The 22,411-nt window shown below is 43.5% G+C and overlaps 1 protein-coding gene and 1 non-coding gene across 2 annotated transcripts in view; both read right to left on the minus strand.

Moving 5' to 3' along the window:
• Positions 1–22,411, minus strand: part of LOC124788024 (transcription factor kayak) — a 108,001-nt gene that overhangs the window by 21,624 nt on the left and 63,966 nt on the right. The gene's annotated exons all lie outside the window — the stretch shown is intronic.
• Positions 573–647, minus strand: Trnas-cga. The gene has a single exon. It is a non-coding gene; the product is annotated as a tRNA-Ser (tRNA).

Genomic DNA, 22,411 nt, shown 5'->3' on the forward strand with positions numbered 1-22,411 from the left:
TTTTAAAGCCAGTCTCGAAACTTTTTGGACTGACGGGGTATGACACCAAAAAGCCAACCCTGCACCCACACCCGTTACGCAGACTAAATCTGACACCCTGTACGCAAGATAAGAGTGCACAATCAATGTAGATGCTCAAGTAAATAATAAGAATACTGGGGACGTCAGGTAGTGCCAAAAAGTTCTCATTCCCCGTAGGAACAGAAGGAGTAATATTTTAGCTTTTGAGCCACCAATAAACATGCAGTCAAGTGAAGTAGGAACCTGTACATATACATGCATTGATAACACAAAGCTTTTTGGAGTACCGGTGGGAGTCGTTTCCGTTGTGATGACTAGGGCCACTGCATTCAAAACCAGTCGTCAGTGCCTAAGAACACTGCCATAAAGTTAATGCACTCCGTATTTCATAGCTCGCATTCACGATAAACGTTCAGATATAGGACATGTCAGTGGAAGAAAGACTACGGATACCATCCATACAAATAAAGATGTAAATGTTCCCAGAATGAGATTTTCACTCTCCAGCGGAGTGTGCGCTGATATGAAACTTCCTGGCAGATTAAAACTGTGTGCCGGACCGAGACTCGAACTCGGGACCTTTGCCTTTCGCGGGCAAGTGCTCTACCAACTGAGCTATCCAAGCATGACTCACGCCCCGTCCTCACAGCTTTACTTCCGCCAGTACCTCGTCTCCTACTTTCCAAACTTCACAGAAGCTCTCCTGCGAACCTTGCAGAACTAACACTCCTGGAAGAAAGGATATTGCGGAGACATGGCTTAGCCACAGCCTGGGGGATGTTTCCAGAATGAGATTTTCACTCTGCAGCGGAGTGTGCGCTGATATGAGCACTTGCCCGCGATGAGCGATCGTGTGACAGCCAACTCGCTTTATTTGTTCATGAGACCCAGAAAATATTAGATACAGGCTCCCAGGTAGATGCCATTTTCCTTGACTTCCGTCTACAAACGTTAAAGTAACCTCTGGCGTGTCACAGGGGAGTGATATGGGACCATTGCTTTTCGCGATATATATAAATGACCTAGTAGATAGTGTCGAAAGTTCCATGCGGCTTTTCGCGGATGATGCTGTAGTATACACAGAAGTTGCAGCATTAGAAAATTGCAGCGAAATTCAGGAAGATCTGCAGCGGATAGGCACTTGGTGCAGGGAGTGGCAACTGACACTTAACATAGACAAATGTAATGCATTGCGAATACATAGAAAGAAGGATCCTTTATTGTATGATTATATGATAGCGGAACAGACACTGGTAGCAGTTACATCTGTAAAATATCTGGGAGTATGCGTGCGGAACGATTTGAAGTGGAATGATCATATAAAATTAATTGTTGGTAAGGCGGATGCCAGGTTGAGATTCATTGGGAGAGTCCACCAACAAAGGAGGTGGCTTACAAAACACTCGCTCGACCTATACTTGAGTATTGCTCATCAGTGTGGGATCAGTACCAGGTCGGGTTGTCAGAGGAGATACATAAGATCCAAAGAAGAGCGGCGCGTTTCGTCACAGGGTTATTTGGTAAGCGTGATAGCGTTACAGAGATGTTTAGCAAACTCAAGTGGCAGACTCTGCAAGAGAGGCGCTCTGCATCGAGGAGTAGCTTGCTGTCCAGGTTTCGAGAGGGTGCGTTTCTGGATGGGGTATCGAATATATTGCTTCCCCCACTTATACCTCCCGAGGAGATCACGGTAAAATTAGAGAGATTCGAGCGCGCACGGAGGGTTTCCGGCAGTCGTTCTTCCCGCGAACCATACACGACTGGAACAGGAAAGGGAGGTAATGACAGTGGCACGTAAAGTGCCCTCCGCCACACACTGTTGGGTGGCTTGCGGAGTATAAATGTAGATGTAGATGGCAAAGGTCCCGAATTCGAGTCTCGGTCCGGCGCACAGTGTTAATCTGCCAGGAAGTTTCATGTAAATGTTCGTTTGTTCAAAAATTGTTATTCTCGGGAAGTTCTTGACTGATTGCTTTGAAAGTTTGCCACAGTGTCGAATTCTAATATGGGCGTGTTCTTAGCTATCTAATTCTATAATACGTGCATATTTTTAATACGTACATACATTTTGTGACTTATTGGTTTATGATTCGAATACTACTACAGAATCTGGATTTGCAATAACAATAAACAAGGCTCATGGTCAGAGAGAGGAGGGAAGAGCAGATGGACAGAGGAGTGGCAGGAAATGGACGTGTTTGTGTGAGTGAGAGAGAGAGAGAGAGAGAGAGAGAGAGAGAGAGAGAGAGAGAGAGAGGAGGATGCACTGACAGAGGGAGAGGAGGAGGAGAGAGGGAGCTGGAGGAGACGGAGTGAGAGCGTGGAGGAGAAGATGGACGGAGGGTGGGAGGAGGTGATCGACAAAGAGAAGGGGAAGGACGCGGACAAAGATCGGGGGAGCGAGAAATGGACAGAAACAAGGAGGAAAAGGATATTAAGACGTATATCCAATTCCCATACGTATTAGAAACGCAGTCTTTCGCTTTTCTTTCTTTTCCATTTAAGCAGACTGAGCCAAAGTAAAGCGTGGCCGGGTACAGCAGGTTAAAATTAAATATTTGTGACAAGATACTGCCAATCTATAAGTTTGTAAGTGATTAATTCTGTTTAGAAATTCCTCTAGGGTATAGAAAAAGTTGTTAGGAGAAACAACTACAACAGGTGGACGAGTGTGTCACAACTAACAACACAAACGCCCATTTGTGCAGCGAAGTGTTCGGTTGTGATCCGTCAATCACCTCGTATGAGGCGGCCACTGTCGCCGAGCGGTTCTAGGCGCTTCAGTCTGGAACCCCGCGACCGCTACGGTCGCAGGTTCGAATCCTGCCTCGGGCATGGATGTGTGTGATGTCCTTAGGTTAGTTAGGTTTAAGTAGTTCTAAGTCTAGGGGACTGATGACCACAGATGTTAAGTCCCATAGTGCTCAGAGCCATTTGAACCATTTTGAACACCGCTACTCCCGGTGTATTTCACTGCGCAAAGTCCCGGAATTTCACACACATGCATTGTCCAACAGTAAGGTTTGCCGCGACAGAACAGAAAATGTTGCGTCAGCACGAGTTCGCGAAGACATCGTGACGCAGCAGTCGTGCGCCGCGGATGTGAATCCAAAGACCAGCAGCTTAAGAGCTACTTCACAAGACTGACTCAAATTTTATGCTTGTTCCGGTGGTTGGTCTGACGCTCTATTTATTTATTGGGTTGGTGCATTAAGTGTGTAACGATTTCCACAGGTTTAAGAAACACATAACAGTTACATCTAACAGGGACTTCAGTCATCAATAATACAGTCTCCTTCTCTATTTTACGATAGTTTCCCAACGCTGGGCTAACTTCACGATTCCGCGACTGTAGAAATCACATTGTTTTGAGGCGAAGAACTCGTCGAGCTTGCCATGTTTGGAGCACACTTTCATCCGGAAAGGAAATGTCTTGAAGGTTGTTCCATAGCCAGAGGAGAAGGTAAAAATTTGAGGGAGCAAGGTCAGGTGAATAAGGTGAGTGCAGAACGACTTCCGAACCCAACTCCTGTATAGCGTTTGCTGTCAGTCAAGCAAAATGCGAGTGGGCGTTATCGTGGACTAGCATCACTTCACGCAGTCTTCCTGGTCGTCGTTCTTGGACTGCGTCTGCAAAACGTAGTCGAAGTCGTTGGTGTTTCAAGAGGCACCAAATCAAAAGATTTATAACGCATGCACGGGAACCGGAAAATTATCATCCACCATGTCACAGCGCGGACGAAAGTGTGTACATAGTGATCGTGACAGACCGTCATGTAGAAGATGAAAAATAAAAGACAACAGCAGCAAAAAAAATCACTGTAGGACTGAACGTCGCACTCGCGAAGGCAGCAGTGAGCACCAAGTTAATACGGAAGGAGCTCCATAAGCAGGAAACCGCAAGGCAAACAATTCCGAAATCACTCATCAGTGATGTAAACGCCCGTAGTAGTGAAACGTGGTGCCGAAGCTATAAAACCTGGACTGTAGAGCAAAGGAAGAAAGTCATTTGGTCCGATGAGCCTTGTTGCACGCTGTTTCCAACTTCTCGCCGAGTTTACGCCCCAAGAGTGAAACTTGACGGGGGATCGGTGATGATTTGGGCAGGCATATCTTGGTATTCCATGGGCCCCATGGCTACACCGCAAGGCCGTATTACATGCCACATTTAGTAGCGGCCGCTTGAGGCGTCAAGATGAGAAGGATGTCCAAGTGCGACATTTATATACAATGCGTTTCACAGTAAGTAGTGAAAACTGACTTGACAAAGTGTACGAGGGAACAGGACGGAGGTGCAGAGCGCCTAATGGTAAGTCACTTGTGTGGAAAAATGTTCTTGAGCCGGCTCTGGGTATAGCTTTGGTTCATTTACATAAAAGAGTTCTTTGGAACCACAGTAGACGACTCGATGTTTGGTCATTCGCATTCCGTCCCGTTCCAACGGCGTTGCTGCAGTGGTAATACCAGATCCCGTCAGACACTGAAGTTAAGCGCTGTCGGGCTTGGCTGGCACTTGGATGGGTCACCGTCCACGTCTGCCGAGCGCTGTTGGCAAGTGGCGTGCACTCAGCTCTTGTGTGGCTAGTTAAGGAGCTACTGCATTGAGAAGCAGTGCCACCGGTCACGGGAACTGACAACGGCCGGGCGAGCGGTGTACTCACCACATGCCCCTCCGCATTCACATCCAGTGACAACTAGGGGCTGAGGATGACACGGCGGCCGGTCGGTACCGTTGGGCCTTCAGGGCCGGTGTTTATTTGTACATGAATCCTATGCAGATGAGAAGCCGCGGAGTATACAGGGGTTGGGCAAAAATATGGAAACACCGCTACTAATGCATACTTGAACACAAAATGCAGACGCTAGTCAAGCGTGCAGTTGTGCTGTTGCACTTGACCACGAACGGCACCTGTACAATGCTCCCAACACGTTGCAAGCGTCAGTAGCGGTCAGAACAGTGTTCTGTAAAGTTGTGAGTGTATCGTATCGGAACTAAGCTAATTCCAGCGTGGGTAAACTGTTCGTGCTCGTACGGTGGGCGGTTCCGTAACCAAGCTAGCTGAAGTGTTTGGTGTTTCAAGTGCCACCGTATCGAAGATGTTTACAGCATACAGGGAAACCGGAAACGAAGGTTAACACAGCATGCTGGGAAACCGGAGAAACAACATCCGCCGTGTCGCTACGCGGACGGAATACAGTGTGTTGTGCGATAGGACAGGCGGTCAACCCTCTAAATACCGCGTGCATCACAATCTCATGAGAAACCGCGCGCGGACCTGGCTGCCGCGTTTCCAAAATGGTACCATCCGCACATTTTTGTGCGTATTATTACTTGCATAGTGTCAGTACAATATACGCGCATTGTCACAGAAAACTAATATTTATTTTAACTTCGGGATGAAGATAAATGAGTACGTAACTATGCTTTATATTATAATGACAATACCTTTGCTTTCAATAATATATAATATTGAATGTTTACGGCACAAATCATATTCATGTAACTCTCATATTAACAGAAACTAATGGTATTACAAATTACAACACATATAAATATGAAAACACTAAATATCAGTCGCTCTGTACTTTCATTTCCCCATCTTCTCTTCGGAGACACCAATCGCAAACTCCTTGGCGTGTTGTGTGATTCTCACGTACAAAATGCTTGCATGTCGAACAACGCACAGTAGTCTTGTACTCTTGTGTGGGCCACGTTCCTGGAACGAACCTACTTGGCAAATTGTGAAGTTTTGCACGGTCTCTGTAGTGTTCTTCAAGAAGCCCGAGAGCAATATTTTCCAGGAGTTTCTGTCTACTACCAGTTTGGTCTGTATTATTCTACATCCACAATATGTGTGCATTTATTCCTGCAATGTCCGAAAACCTGAAGAACGTTGTCAGCGGCCACCTTTCCGTTTTTCTTGAAGTCGAATAAAGCGCACGTTTTTGGTCAACTGTATCCACGCCCCGCCTTCGTATGGTTATGTAAGGGGCGTTCAAAAAGAAACGAACCGGAGGCATAATTACAGAAACCAGTACCTGTATGTTCGAAGTATTGACCCTGGCTGTTGAGACACCTGTCCCACTGTGACACAAGGCGGTGAATGACTGTCTCATAAAATTCCGATGTTAGCCAGTTCCGCACGTACATCTGTATAGCTGGAAGTCGTCGTTCACACGAGTGCAGAAACGTTTATGCTGACGTTCTTCTTTGACCAAAATGGCACTCCTGATTCACTTCCTGCAGCGCGGAACAGCAACAGTGAATGCCCAGCGTTACTCGCAAACCTTGACCACCCTTCGCCAAGCAATCAAATCAAAACGACCAGGCAATCTCATCCGTGGGGTCATTCTCTCCACGAAAATGCAAAGCCTCATACGGGCAATTGCTGCAGAAATTCAAATGGGAGGTTCTCGGCAACCCTCCATACAGTCCGGACCTCTCTCCCTGTGATTACGCTATTTTTGGTCCCCTTAAAAAGGCTCTGAGGGGCAACGATTCACCTTAGACGATGGCGTACAGCTGTACGTGCGGAACTGGTTAACATCGCAGCCCCGGGAATTTTATGAGACAGCCATTCACCGCCTTGTGTCACAGTGGGAGAAGTGTCTCAACAGCTAGGGTCAATCTTCTAATATACAGGTACTGGTTTCTGTTATTATGTTTCCGGCTCGTTTCTTTTTGAACGCCCCCTACAGTCCGTTATTGCATTTGGTTTTCCCGTTCCTGTGGCTGTTTCCTCGCAATCATACATTTTAGATGACAGAACGACACATTTTTTTCTACTTTGGCATACAAGATACTAGGGTGCAATCGCCCTGGAATCCAAATAGCGAAGAGTTCCTTTCTCGGGATTTCAGATCCAGTAAGACTTTAATAATTTCTTCTTTATTCGTTTTCATTGCACCAAGAGTTGTTACAGTGTTCTGTAGAAGAAAGTGCGCCAATGAATAAAGAGGACGACGGCTGCAAAAGTCATTGCAGAGATGAATGTCGCACATGCGAATCCTTTCAGCACTAAACCAATACGACGGTTGCACCATAAGCAGGGAATTACAGGGCGAGCAGGAGCTATAAAACCGCTCATCAGTGATGCAAATGTCCGTATCAGGAAAACGTGGTGCCCGAAGCCATACAACCTGACCCATGGAGCAATGGAAGAAAGCCATTGGTCGGATAAGTCTTGTTACATACTGTTTCCAAATTCCGGCCGAGTTTACGTCCAAAGATCGGAACATGGCAGGGTTCGGTGATGATTTGGACAGTCATATCGTGGTACTCCGCGGACCACACGGGTACTCTGCAAGGTCGCATTACTGGCGAGGGTTATGTGACCGTTTTGGCTAATCAGGTCCATCCCATGGTACAACGTTTTTTCGTCATTGCTGATGCCGTGTTCCAGGACGGCGGATTTTTCACATCGTATGAGTCATCACAGGATGTTCTCTTTCGGTGTTTCCGTATTTTTTGTCCCTCCCCTGTATACTAGCATAATCAACAAGAGAACACACAAATTTGCTTGATTTTCCAGGAATTCCTCGACAGAATAGAAAGGAATGAGCCATGAGGAAATCCTTCGGTTAGACTGAAAGTGCACTGGTTACTGCAAAGACTTTTTAAATTCTTGTGGAACCTGTTAAAAAATGGATTAAGCATAATACTACACGCCTTTCTGCACAGGAGTCGAGGAGGTGCGATCGAAATGCATATTGGGTTTCTCTCTAATATTAACTGAGCGAGTGGTGCCATTTCTTGGGAATAAGCTCATGTTGTTAACATTAAAATGACATCAACGAAAATATATGTATATTGACAGGCGAATGTCAGAATTCTCAGACTTCGAAACAGCGGTCGGACAGAGGTTCGTGAACTAACACCACATACTGCTCACAGTGCCCATTTCTGAATTAAAAATTCCCTTCGTGAATGCGAAGAGTTAAACCAGAATACAGTGCCGTACGTTACAAGCGTATGGAAATGAACAGAATACAATGGTTTTCATGTTGGTCTATCCCTCACTGCAGATGCTGTTCTAGCGGTTAATACGGCAGCATTCAGTTTCTGAACGAGATCCTGAACTCGGGCGTTACATAACAGCTTACCATCTATCTAAGTACCAAAGATTTGGGTTCTTCAGACTCCGTAATCAATGGCCGCTATATGTAATCAAAATGTCAGTTTTTGTCGAACTGCGTTTTAGAAACTATAAATACTGAGCCTTAACTGCGATTTATCATCATTTTATTTTTTGCAATCCGTAAACGTATTTCTTCACATCTCGTTCCGCACCTTCATGACTGTAGCGCCTCCCCGCAGTACGTCTTCCGTGTCGGAAACATTGCGCTCGTGTCGCCGCAGCCTTTAAGGTCTTGAGCCTATGCGGTTATTACGTTATTTTCTTAGCCTGACGAACTGTGTACCCGCCTGGAGAGCTGCACGTGTTTAAGCGCCGCTTCCGGGTCTGGAAGGTGCTCCGGGCCCCCGATCGAATGCGCGCGGCAGATAAACGGCGGCGGCGGTCGATGTGCCAGCTATCCTGGATGCTGATTTTAGGCGGTTTCCCACATCCCGTAGGTGACTACCGAGCTGGTACCCACGTCCCGGCTAAGTGACGCGATTCGCAAACATTTAGAAGAGTTTCGCCCGCTTTCATATGACTGAGAGAGCCAGAACGACAAATCTCTTCCATCTGGTGTGCAAGATGTATGAGACATGCACAATACCGTTAGACTTCAAGAAGAAAGTAATAATTCTAATTCCAAAGAAACAAGTGCTGACAGGTGTTACAATTACCGAACTATCGGTTTAATATGTAATGGTTGCTACATACTAACACGAATTCTTTACAGAAGAATGGAAAAAACTGGTAGACGCCGACCTCGGGGAAAGTCAGTTTAGATTCCGGAGAAATGTGGCAACACTGACCCTACGACTTATCTCAGAAGATAGGTTAAGGAAACGCGAACCTGCGTTTATAGCATTTGATTTAGAGATAGCTTATGACATTGCTGACTGGAATACTCCCTTTGAAATTCTGAAGATAGCAGAGATAAAATACAAGGGGTGAATGGCTATTTACACACTCTATATAAACCAGACGGCAGCTGTAAAAGTCGAGGTACATGAAAGGGAAGCAGAGTTGAGAAGGCAGTGAGACAAGGTTGTAGCCTATTCCCAATGTTACTCAATCCGTGCAGTGAGCAACAGTAAAGGAAAACAAAGAGAAATTTGGTGAAGGAATTAAAGCTCAGAGAGAAGAAATAAAAACTTTGAGGTCTGCTGATGACATTGTAATTTTGTCAGAGACAGCAAAGGACTTGGAACAGACAGCGTCGTGAAAGGAAAAGTATGAAATGAACATTAACAACAGCAAAAGAAAGATAATAGAATCGAGTCGAATTAAATTGGGCGATGCTGAGGGAATTGGATTACGAAAAGAGACACTTGAAGTAGCAGATGAGTTCTGCTATTTGGACAGCAAAATAAATGACGGTAGAAGCACAGAGGATATAAAATGGCTGGCAATGGCAAGAAAAGAGTTTCTGGAGAAGAAATATTGATCTCGAGGTTAGAAAGTCTTTTCTGGAAGTATTTGGCTGAAGTGAAGCCATATATCGAAGTGAAACATGAGCAACGAACAGTTTAGACAAATATAGAATATAGTAGTTTGAAATGGGGTGCTACAGAAGAATGTTGAAGATTTGACGCCGGCCGCAGTGGCCATGCGGTTCTAGGCGCTGCAGTCTGGAACCGCGCGACCGCTACGGTCGCAGGTTCGAATCCTGCCTCGGGCATGGATGTGTGTGATGTCCTTAGGTTAGTTAGGTGTAATTAGTTCTAAGTTGTAGGGGCCTGATGACCTCAGATGTTAAGTCCCACAGTGTTCAGAGCCATTTTTGAAGATTTGACGGGTAAATCACATTAACTAACGAAGAGGTACTGAACAGAACTGGGAAGAGATTTGCAGCACAACCTGACCAGAAGAAGGGACACACACTAAAACGTGAGGTCAACAATTTAATATTGGAGGGAAGTCGTGGGGTAAAAATTGTAGAGGGAGACCAAGAGATGATTACAGTAAGCAGATTCAGAAGGTTGTAAGTTGCAGTAGTTTTGCGGAGATGAGAAGAGGCTTGCACAGGTTAGAGTAAGGGTGTAAGCTGCAGTAGTTTTGCAGAGATGAGAAGAGGCTTGCACAGGTTGGAGTAGCATGGAGAGCTGCATCAAACCAGTCCTCGGACTGAAGACCACAACAACACAACACTTTAGGCAGACAGTCGGTTTACACATCTTCCATCCTAGGAGTAACAGGTTGGCGATCGGAAGGGCGTCCCATGAACTAACCAAGCCAAATCCGTTCATAACCATAGCAACACTGCACCGCTGCAGGACAATGGCATATGGAAAAGATGTTCCTACAGACTGTTCCTTCTCTGTATAGCCATGCTATAATCATGTTTCATTACAGACCAGTAATGATGCGTTATATTAATAAGTTGTCTGGTGCAATTTGTAAACTATCGATAATGGTTGTAAAATGGAGGGCAGCAAAATGCCATGATGGCTTATTCAGCAAGGCTTGATAAAAAAAACATGCTAGTATTGTAAGAAGGCTGTTTAGGTTTTTATGTTGGTAACGCCACGTAGCGCTCTGTACGAAAATCACTGGCTGTGCTGCGTGCAGTCTGTGGCTGGTTTTCATTGTTGTTTGCTATTGTAGTGTTGGGCAGTTGGCTGTTAACAGAGCGTAGCGTTGAGCAGTTGGAGGTGAGCCGCGAGCAGTGGTGGATGTGGGGAGAGAGATGGCGGAGTTTTGAGAGCGGATGATCTGGACGTGTGTCCATCAAGAGACAGTAAATTTGTAAGACTGGATGTCATGAACTGATACATATAAAATCACTTTTGAACATTATTAAGGTAAATAAATTGTTTGTTCTCTATCAAAATCTTTCATTTGCTAACTATGCCGATCAGCAGTTAGTGCATTCAGTAGTTAGAATCTTTTATTTAGCTGGCAGAAGTGGCGCTCGCTGTATTGCAATAGTTTAAGTAACGAAGATTTTTGTGAGGTAAGTGATTCATGATAGGTATAGGTTATTGTTAGTCAGGGCCATTCTTTTGTAGGGATTATTGAAAGTCAGACTGCGTTGCGCTAAAAAAAATTGTGTGTCAGTTTAGTGTTGATCAGAATAGGTAAAGAGCGAAATGTCAGAGTACGTTCAGTTTTGCTCAGCCGTTTGAAAATCAAATAATGTAAGAGGTTTACCAGCACAATCATTCATAAATTTTTCTAAGGGGACGTTTCAGTATATTCTGCGGTTATGTATATTTCTATTTTCACAATACTGTGATGACAAAACTTGTATAAGTGAGAGATGATCAATGGAATGAATGAATAAATAAAGCAACAAATAAATAAAGCGAGACGCATTTTATGACAAAGACACACTTCCTTGCAGTTGCACAGACGGAATTAAGAGTTGTTACACCCAAGTATTTGTGTGAGTTGGCTGATTCCAATTGCGACTGGCTTATTAGAATTTTTGTGTGCTGCGAAACTTAGCAAGTTGCCAGTGTTTGCACTACTTTTCTGCGTGCAGCACCTTCGCCGTGTGGCTATAGTGCATTGCAGACCAGGCCTTGAAGACCCAACTCTTAGCTGGACGTGTTGGTTTATCACAGTGTTTCGAATAGCGGAACCAGATGCAACTCAACGCTGTGATAGGGCTACGCGGCGCCAGCATGGGCGGGCGGTCACGCGAGGCACATTAGCAGAGCCGGCCGCGCTCTTGACTCCTGTCCGGCCCGGCTGCCGCGTGCTGCGTGCGGCTGCCGCTGCGCTGACTTGCGCGCCCACTGGCTGCCCGCGCGGCGTTGCCAAGCGTGGCTGCGGCTGCCCGCGTGCCGTTAGTCACACAGCTGGCCAGACACTCGCCGGCACCTGTTGACGAGTCCGCCCCATCTCACAAAGGCAATTCCAGCGGGGCGTGTGCCCCCGTTCTCACGTTTACGCATCTGCAGTCGGTGTCCACACTGTCTCACTCTTTGTCCTGGTGTGCTTCTGCCATTGTTAAACTTCTTCCTTTGTCGTGAATAATTCTGGCTTTCAGCAAATTCTAAGTGAGTAATTAAACAACATGATATGAAGTGAACTTGTTATGATGAGGATGATTTTATTGTTGTCGTCTTTAGTCCTAAGGCCGGTATTACACTATCAAATTTCTTTGTCAAAGATTTGATCAAAGATGTGATCAAATATTCCGTCAAATATATTTGACAAAGATCTTTGACGTAGCGCTAGAAGGGGTATTACACTGTCATATTTTTCGTCAAAGTTCAAGATGGCTGACAACAACGACTTGTTATTAACCGCAGCAGTTGCATGTACCACAATTGCACTATGTGTACACGCGGAAGAGAAGCGGGGGAATATCTGGGTGAAACCGTGAGTTTTACGACGACACGATAAAAGCATTCAACAAAACTTGTTACGTGAGCTTATAGTGGAGGACGTCAAGTCGTACGTCAATTACTTAAGAAAGGATGAGCATACATTTCTGTATGTGCTCAGTGAAGTGTATCCTTATATCACAAAGCACAATATTCACTTAAGAACTGTTACGTCTGCAGAAGACAGGCTCACTGTGACACTCCGATTCCTTGCTACAGGAGACGGTTGGGTTAGGTTAGATTAGGTTAGGTTAGATCACGTCACGTCAGGTCAGGTCTACAATCTTCTTAATCTATTTTTGTATTCAGGGTGCCTCACGTTGTGAAGCGCCTCATCAGCTTCATACATCTCTATTAATTTTGTAGTTGTCGGCACACACCAATTGTATTTACCGGCAATGTTTATAAAAACACTACAGACGACAGAACGCTGCAGCGATACTATCGCTCCCTGTGGCAACATGTCACATTGCAGTGAACAGAAGACAAGCGACTTCTTTGATCAAATCTACAGCGAGGCCCTACATTTGATCAAATATTGGACGAAATTTGACAACGTTCCCTATTACACCATCAAATATCTTTGACAAAGAAATTTGATAGTGTAATACCGGCCTAAGACTGGTCTGATGCAGCTCTTCACTCTTTCCGGTGTCTCTTCACCTCTGCGTAACTACAGCAATCTACATCAATTTTGATCTGCTTAATGCATTCATCCCTTGGTCTCCCTCTGCAGTTATTACCCCCAACACTTTCTTCCATCGTGAATCTGACGAGTCCTTTGTGTTTTACGATGTGTTCTATCAACCACTCCACTCTTAACTAACCCTTAACGTCCCAGATGCGGCCTCACAGATCACCAGCGTTTACTGTTAAGTCTGTTGTTAATGCATTGTGGTGAAGTAAGAGATAACTGGGTTGCCTTTGTTATTCTTCCCCGAACCTGTTGTGGTTTCCTTTGCAGTAACCACTTGTGTTCATGTTTCAGACCCTTGACATCTAAGATCCTGATTTAAAATAGTTTCAGTAAAGGTTAGCAAGTCATGTTGGATCAGATACTGACAACGAAATAGAAAGTGAAAACAAATTTGTTTTGCCATCTATGAGTTTCTTGAGCGAAACAAGTGATCAAGACAAAAGTGTAGCGACTGAAAATGGATATCGCTGTCCGTCGAACGATCTTCCAACAATGGCCAGTGACATTGTTTTTCCTCGTGTTGGACATTATTGGGTTGAATGCGTTTTTCTTTCCCAATTCCTACAAAGACAGTACACAAGAGTGTCGCTTATTTTTTTTAAAGACGCTTCCAACCTAGTTGTGACACTACAGATAAAAAGCGAGTCATCGACTATCACATATCCTGTGAACTTCGTGCATCCATTCACTATGTTTCGTGTGTAGCAGAAGCAATAGCAGCAGTCTTTGTAGAACTATTTGAACAACGCAGCACATGCTCCACTTGTGACCCAAAACGAAGTGAAAGACACCGTATATTTGCCAATGATGCAATCAGACAATCCAACTTGAATTCTCTACAACAGTTTCCAATGAGTGCGAAGAAAGCCTCTGAGAAGAAAAGCCTAAAAAGTACTAGTATAAGTTTCATTTTATGCATGTTCTTTGGCATTTTTTATGGTTTTGTTATTATACGTACAATAAACAAAGATAAAGCAAAATGTAAAATTTAAGGTCCAAGATATTTGAGTTTGCATAACATTAACATTTCCATGTAATATTATGGTCATTGTGTGCAGTTTTCTGTTTAAATGCGGTTTTTTCGTAAAAATAAACTTTACAATTTACTTAAATATATTTTCGTGTGATGTTAATGTAACCTTTTACATAATAAACTGAACTGTTTTACTGAAATTGCTGAATTTTTTATGGCTATTTAAACACAGGAGTCTGTCAGGCGGCACCTGGGACAGAATGTGACAAAAATGACCTGGGAATCTAAGATTTTAGTTGTGCATAAATTTCTTTTTGTGCCAATTCCACTTAGTACTTCCTCATTAGATACTCGCTCTATCCATCTAATCTGCAGCATTCTTCTGTAGCAGCTCATTTCAAAAGCTTTGTTCTCTCCTTATCTGAACTGGTAATTGTCCTCGTCTCTCTGTTACAAGACTACGCACCATACAAGAAAAACTTGAGAAAAGACTTCCGAACACTTAAATTTATATCAGATAGTTACCTTGCTGCCGATACAGCACTACTGCTTCTAATTTCTCATTTCCCAATCCCTTCAGCATCACCTGATTTCATTCCACTACATTCCATTACCATTGTGCAACTTTTGTTGATGTTCATCATATAACTTCTTTTCAAGACACTATACATTCCATTCAACCGCTCTTGCAAGTCCTTTGCTGTCTCTGACAGAATTACTATGCCATCTGCAAATCTCAGATTTTTGCTTCTTCCTGAACTTTAACTTCCTCTCAAAACTTCTCCTTGGCTTCCTTTGTTATTTTCTCAATATACAAACTGAATAATGTCGGGAACAAGCCACAATCCGTTGCATTCGCTTCTCAGCTTCTGCTTTCATTTTATGACCTGCAACTGTTGTAAGTGGGGACTTGTGATATGGTTTATAATCAGTTCTTATACCACGGGAGTCTATGGAATGAAAGGAAAGCAGTAGTTGTGAAGGAAAGGAAACCGTGCTGTATTCTATCCTCCGTGTTATACAGTTTGTGCACTGATCACGCAATAAAGAAGATTAAGCAGACATTTGTTAAAGGAGAGGGCGAAACCTGTTTCGTACGGTGTCTATTAATCGTTGGCAGTTCAAATGTACAGCGAATGACGATACTCCTAAGGAATGGCAGCAAGAGCCATACATGAAAAGGCGGCGGTGCACTCAGAGTGTATGCTCGGGGCATCATTCAACATGTTGTACAGCCTATTCCGGGAGCCACTGAGGGAACAGGATGCAACTAGCTGCAGATGCTGTAGAGCCTATTCTGGCAGCCACTGGGGGAACAGGTTGCAACTAGCTGCAGATTGTGGCACACGTAGGAGCAAATAATGCCTGTCCTCAGGGCTCCGAGCTCTTACTTTGGTCGCTCAAGCGACTGGCGGAGAAGGTTGAGAAGACCAGCTTTGCACAAGGACTTTCAACAAAACTCACAGTTTGCAGCACTGTCCCCAGGATTGATCGTGACCCTTGAATCTGAGTCGAGTGGAAGGACTCAAACGGGGCCATCGGGGGTTCTGTGACAAGCTAGGCTGTGATTTCCTGGATTTGCGCAATAGGGCTGAGAGCTGTAGACACCCCCTAAATGGGTCAGATGTGCACTACACAGACCACATCAGAGGCTGATAGCCATGTAGCTAACTGTGTGTATGTGGGGGGCGCACACTAGGGCTGTAAGATAATGGCTACCATAGGTGAGAGTATTAATATGCTAGTGGTTAATTGCCGAAGCAAACGCAACAAAGTTCCCGAGTTCGAAGTGCTCTTGAAAATCAGTGAAACTCACACAAAGGAAGTACAGAAAGCTGGTTGGAGCCTGAAATGGATAGCTGTGAGATTTCTGGGGAAAATTTAATTGTATATCGAAAGAATAGGCTAACGGGAAGTGGAGGTGGTGTATTTGTCGCCGTAGACAAGAAACTCAAATCTACCGAGATTGTTTGGGCAAAAAACGGTGATTGGATACTTCTATCGCCCACCACTCATCTCCTGACGTAACTGAAAACATCAGAGAAAACTTCAGTTCGCTTGTACGTAAGTTCCCCAATCATGCTGAAAATATCGGTGGGCGCTTCAACAATCCAACAATTAACAGGAAAGTTTACAGTGTTGTTAGTGGTGGGCGTCATAACACATCCAGTAAAACATTACTGAATGCCTTCCTTGAAAACTGCCTAGAACAGATAGTTCAGAACCCCACTCACGATGGAAATACGGTATAATGGGTGTAATTCCAACAAATAAACCTGACCTCTCTGAGGAAGTCCACTTCGAAACTGGTATCAGCTACTATGACGCGGTTGTGGCAACAATGATTAGCAAAGTACAAATTACAACTAAAACGAGCATAAAGAACTAGATAATAAATCAGTAGTGTCATATCTCAATGACGAACCTGAAACTTTCAGCACAGAGCAGAAGCACGTAGAGGAACTATGGTTCTAGTTCAAAAGAATAGTTGACAATGCGTTAGATAGATACCCAGTATTACAGTTCGTAATGGGAGGGCCTCTCCATGATATACCATCACTGTAAATCAACTTTTAAAGGAATAGAGCTTACTGCATCATAGGTGTAAAACAAAGCTTTCGACTACAGATAGAGACATGCGAAATGAAACGCGATTGGTTGTCAAGAGAGCAATGCGTGAAGCATTCAATGACTGCTGCAGCAGAATATTGACAAATTATCTTTCACAAAACCCAAAGGCTGTTAGTGGCACCAAAGTTAGTGCCCAGTCCATAGCAAATGAGACGGGATCTAAAATTGAGGCTAGCGAAGCAAAAGCTGAAATGCTTAACTCCGTTTTCAAATGTTCCTTTAAAAAGGAAAACCAGGCAGAACTGCCCCAATTTAACTCTCTAGCTACTGAAAATTCGAGCGAAATAAATAATACTGTCAGTGATGTTGGAGAAATAGCTGAAATCCATAAAACTGAATAAAATTCCAGGGCCAAATGGAATCCCTATCACATTCTATATTGAATTTGCGCCTGAGGTAGCCTAACTATAATCTATCATAGGTTCCTCGAACAGAAAACCGTGCCCAGTAGTTGGAAGAAAGCACAGGTCACACCCGTCTACAAGATGGATGGTCGAAGCGATCCACAGAATTACCGTTCAATATCGTTGACGTCTAATTGTTGTAGGATCTTAGAACATATTCTGAGCTCGAACATAATGAGGCATCTTGAACAGAATGACTTTCTCAATATCAATCAGCATGGATTTCGAAAACATCGATCACGTGAAACCCAACCCGCACTTTTCTTACTAAACGTACTGAGAGATTCGAATCAAGGCAGTCAGACAGATGCACTATTTCTTAATTTCCGAAAAACGTTTGACTCAGTACCACAGTTGTTCTTCTTGTCAAAAATTCGATCATAGGGGAGTATCAAGTGAAATTTGTGACTGGATTGAGGACTTTTTGGTAGGGATGACACAGCATTTTATCTTACATGGAGATTCATCATCAGATGAAGTAATTTCGGATGTGCCGCAGGGAAGTGAGCTGGGACCCTTGCTATTCATGTTTTATATTAATGACCTTGCGGACAATATTAATAGTAACCTCAGACTGTTTGGAGATGTGCAGTTATCTGTAATGAAGCGCTGTCTGAAAGAAGCTGTATAAATATTCAGTCAGATCTTGATAAGATGGCTCTGATCACTATGGGACTTAACATCTGAGGTCATCAGTCCACTAGAACTTAGAACTGCTTAAACCTAACTAACCTAAGGACATCACACACACCCATGCCCGAGGCAGGATTCGAACCTGCGACGTAGCGGTCGCGCGGTTCCGGACTGAAGCGCCTAGAACCGCATGGCCACACCGGCCGGCTCTTGATAAGATTGGCCCCGCCCCATATCCCTGGGATACGCTGTAGCATTTCTCAACACACTTCCAGGTCGAATACAACGAATCATCGTGCACCGAACGCTCTTTGCTATTAGTCAGAGCATACCTCAGAATTTGCAGCTAACTAGTGGTACAAAATGAATGCAAACAACTTTCTGGGGAGGGCAATCATAGTCCAGAGACATTGTGAATGACAATAAAAAAAACACTCAACACATAATAACTACTTAAATTATAAAAAAACAACAATTTACAAGTCAAGTGTGTTTCCAAAAGCCGTGTAAAAGTAATTTATTGACAACTACAGGTTCCGCGTTTCTATAGACCCATCTTCAGGTCTATTTGCCAAGAATACAAAACAGTGGGTGAAATTTTTCATAATGGTAGAAATAATGAACCATAGATACTGTTGGCATTCAACAGAAAAGTATGACACGTACTCACAATGCTTATATTGTTATAACGTAAAGCGTTAAGAGTTAAATCACATTGGCAGGTTGTCATAATAAAATTGTGTACACCCAAAAGACGCTCGTCAAAAGTACAACGCATGACTGCTGAACGAACATAGCCTATAAAAAAAGGGGGAAAAACAAATAATAGAAAGGGCACTACTATGAAAGAGGATAAAATGCCTAAAAATTAACTAACATCCAGGGTTAGTGCTGTGATAAAAAATAATACTCTAGTATGAAACCGAAACGTCGAGAATGGAAGAAATATGAAAAATAGCTTACCGGATAACACCCTGTAGAATACACAGTATTACAAGATCTGGTAGACACCACCTGTGTAAAACCGAGTAAGTAAAATTTAAAATCCTGTATTATGTGCGTTCTTCCGCCGTATTGCTCCGCACATAACACAGGATTTTAAGTTTTACTTATGTCGGTTTTGTACAGTTGGTGTCTACCGCATCTTGTAATATATCCCACAGGGTGTTATATGATAAGCTATTTTTCATATTTCTTACATTTTCCACGTTTTGGTTCCATGCTTCATTATTATTTTTTTGGATGATATTTCCCCCTGTACTTGCAGTACTTAGTTTGGACGTTAGTAAATTTGTAGGTTTTTATCCCCTTCTACAAGATGTCCGATTCATTATTATTTATTCCTCCCTTTTTTCTAGGCCTCTCTCATCCAGCAGTCATGTTTGTACATTGTGACAAGCAGTTTTGGGTGTAATCAATTTTATTACGACAACCCACTAACGTGGTTTGACTCTCACATTGGATAACTTCCCTAATGCTGGGCAGAGCCGTGTCTACTATTAGGCAAGAGTGGGTGGCTGCCTAGGACGGCAAACTTTTAGGTGCGGCGAAGGGCGCGTGAAAATGAAAAAGAAGAAAAATTAAAACAAAGAATTGTTTCAAAAAGCATACAGAACATATGCTTAACAAGTATTTACTTACTTTGACAAAAGTAAACGCATTGCCTGAACTAACCTCAAAACCAATGCAGTCGCTACTGAGCACAAACATGACCTTGATTAAACTCTGTCGAGCGCTGGCTTGCGATCCTGGACCCATCTCGAACGAATGACCAGAAGCCAATCGTTTAGACCTGGTATTCCTAACTTATCATCTGACGAAACACTATGAGAATCCTGGTACTCTGATGGAGCAATTTGTTTATTTTGAAGGGTAATAAAATCTTTGAAATTTAAAAAAATAACAAAAACGACGTCATGTTAATAATATTTTCGCGAAACACTTACTCACTTCGCGCGGAACACCAGCGTTCTGTGGAACACACATTGACAAACTGGCTTACACAAATGCGCCACCAGGTCGGCTAATAAAGGTTATAGCACTCTCAACTGAAAACGCAAACAGAGCTTTATTTATTTAAATCGCAAGGAAGTGGATGCTGAAAAAGATAAGATTTATTCCTCATTCTAAAAATATTTAAATTAAAACAGAAATGAAATAACACCACGATTATCCATATGACTCCCGTCACTACAATATACTTCCTAAATTTTAAAAAAATCATTGGCTTCAGAAAATAGTCCCATATCTTTATTAGTCCATTTCCTTGCCATTAAATGAAATAAGCAATTGATGCCAAACTTTGTTGCTCTAGTGCATTCAGCAGAGTTCTAATTTAAAATGTTCAGGACACATTGTCCATATTTCAATTACTTTGGGAAATTGGTTTTAAAGGAAATCAGGACGAAGCATGAAAATTGAGGACTGTCCCGAGAGAAGGAAAACATCTGGTCACCTTAGTTTAATGATTAATAGTATAATAGGAGATTTGAATTATTGCACCGTTGGATGTTCGTGGTGATGGAGATGGGAGACCGATGGTATTATAGGGCGGCAAAACAGCCCTGATGCTGGGAGCCGGCCGGTGTGGCCGATCGGTTCTAGGCGCGACAGTCTGGAACCGCGTAATCGCTGCGGTCACAGGTTCGAATCCTGCCTAGGGCATGGATGTGTGTGATGTCCTTAGGTTAGTTAGGTTTAAGTAGTTCTAAGTTCTAGGGGACTGATGACCTCAGAAGTTCAGTCCCATAGTGCTCAGAGCCATTTGAACCATTTTGATGCTGGGAGTCCGTAACCGTCCTCATTATGAAAATATAACCATAGTGAGTACCTGTCATCGGTTTTTGTTGGAATGCCAACGCTAGCTGTGGTTCTGTATTTCTAACATTTCAAAAATTTCACACACTGATTTGTGTTCTTGGCAGGTAAACATAAAAATTTTCTGTACCGACATAAACCGGTAGTTGCGAATAAAGCACATACATACAGCTATGCGGCTTTAGGAAACAACTATCTTTCTTGACTTTCCTAATTGTTATTATTTTTAAGATAATCTGAGTAGTTGAGTGCTGAGTGTTTCTTATCGTTATAAACTAAACTGCCACAATTATTCACATGCTAAGGTCTTCAGCTGATTCAACATCGTACTGTTGTCCTACCTCCCCCCTCCGTCTCACGTTGAATTTTTTTATAAGTTTCAGGACTATGCCCGTGTTGGCAAAGCACGGAGTAGATAACAAACACAAACCCGACGAGTACACCTCATCTAAGCCAGATAGTTCTATTTTAAGGCGTAGCAGGAAATGTTAGCTGTTACTGCTTTCGCACGATAAGTTTCTTCGTGCCAAAATAATGTCGCAATATAATTACGTAATGTCGAGTCTGGGTGTGATAAGCTTACGGACGCCGCAGGCACTGCACTGCACAGTTTTAGAAACCGCTGACTGTACGAAGCTGTGCTCTACAAAAAGAAAGGAAAGAACTCACCTATTTTAGACATCAATTACGCCACAAAGAGGAACTGTATCACATTCTAATTGTGACAGAAAAACATATTAGATGTTTGCACTATTTTAGCTGCCAATTGATTAACTGTATGCGTTTCGTACGAAAATCTCCCAAAATATTTGTGTGCATTGAGGCGTGTCCTCCCCTTGTGACGAAATCACACTTCATCACTGAGTGAGTTCGATTCCACTGCAGTGTGTTATACACAATGAATTTTTCAAACTGCATTGTACAGGATGGCGCACGCAAAACCGGTCCCGAATACAAACTGCTCGCCAACTACGCACGAATAGTTGCCCGCCACGGACAGATACAACAACAAATGCACAAGCATGTGATAATAAAGAAATAACAAATAAGCTAATGCATTGGTCTGTGTTTACTGAATTGATCTTGTCTTTTAAATTCTGCTGAAAATGACGTCCTTGCGCTTCCATGAATTTTTGCGCGCGCCATAACACGTTATTATACACCTTCCGCAACCTGTGCCGCATCAGTTCTCAAAATTTCGTTACGAATATGTCATTCAAGACTTCTGGCGTTATTGGGTTATTTGTGTACACTTTTTCCTTTAGACTGCCCCGCAGATAAAACGTCACAAGTGTTAGGTCCGGCGAACGCGGCGGCCACAGTCCTTTGATGACAGTCCTTTCTTCTGTGAATCTTTCATGAATTCGTGAGATTGACTCGCGTGAAGTGTAACAGGTCGCCCCTGTTAAAAGACAGCATACATATGTTCACGGGGGTGGAGGGGGGGGGGGGAGGGGGGCGTGATATTCCTCAACGATTCGCATATGCACAGCAGTGTTTAATGTTGTTTCAAAAACCATGACACCCACTATCCGACTTGCTGACATGGCACACCACACCCGATTTTTTCACCGTGACGAGGTTCCTCATTAATCTCATGGGGCCTATTTCCTGACCAGCGTCCTGCCTCAGATGGAACCAGGCTTCATCACTCATGAAATACAGCAGCGAATCCAACATTCTACTCTCAATCGTTTGACGCAGCCACACACAGTAATCACACGTTTAACCTCATCGTCCTCCTTTAGTTCTTGGACACAAGTCACTTTGTAGGGCTTCATCCC

The sequence above is a fragment of the Schistocerca piceifrons genome, chromosome 1 (assembly GCF_021461385.2).
Source record: "Schistocerca piceifrons isolate TAMUIC-IGC-003096 chromosome 1, iqSchPice1.1, whole genome shotgun sequence".
Classification (NCBI taxonomy): domain Eukaryota; kingdom Metazoa; phylum Arthropoda; class Insecta; order Orthoptera; family Acrididae; genus Schistocerca; species Schistocerca piceifrons.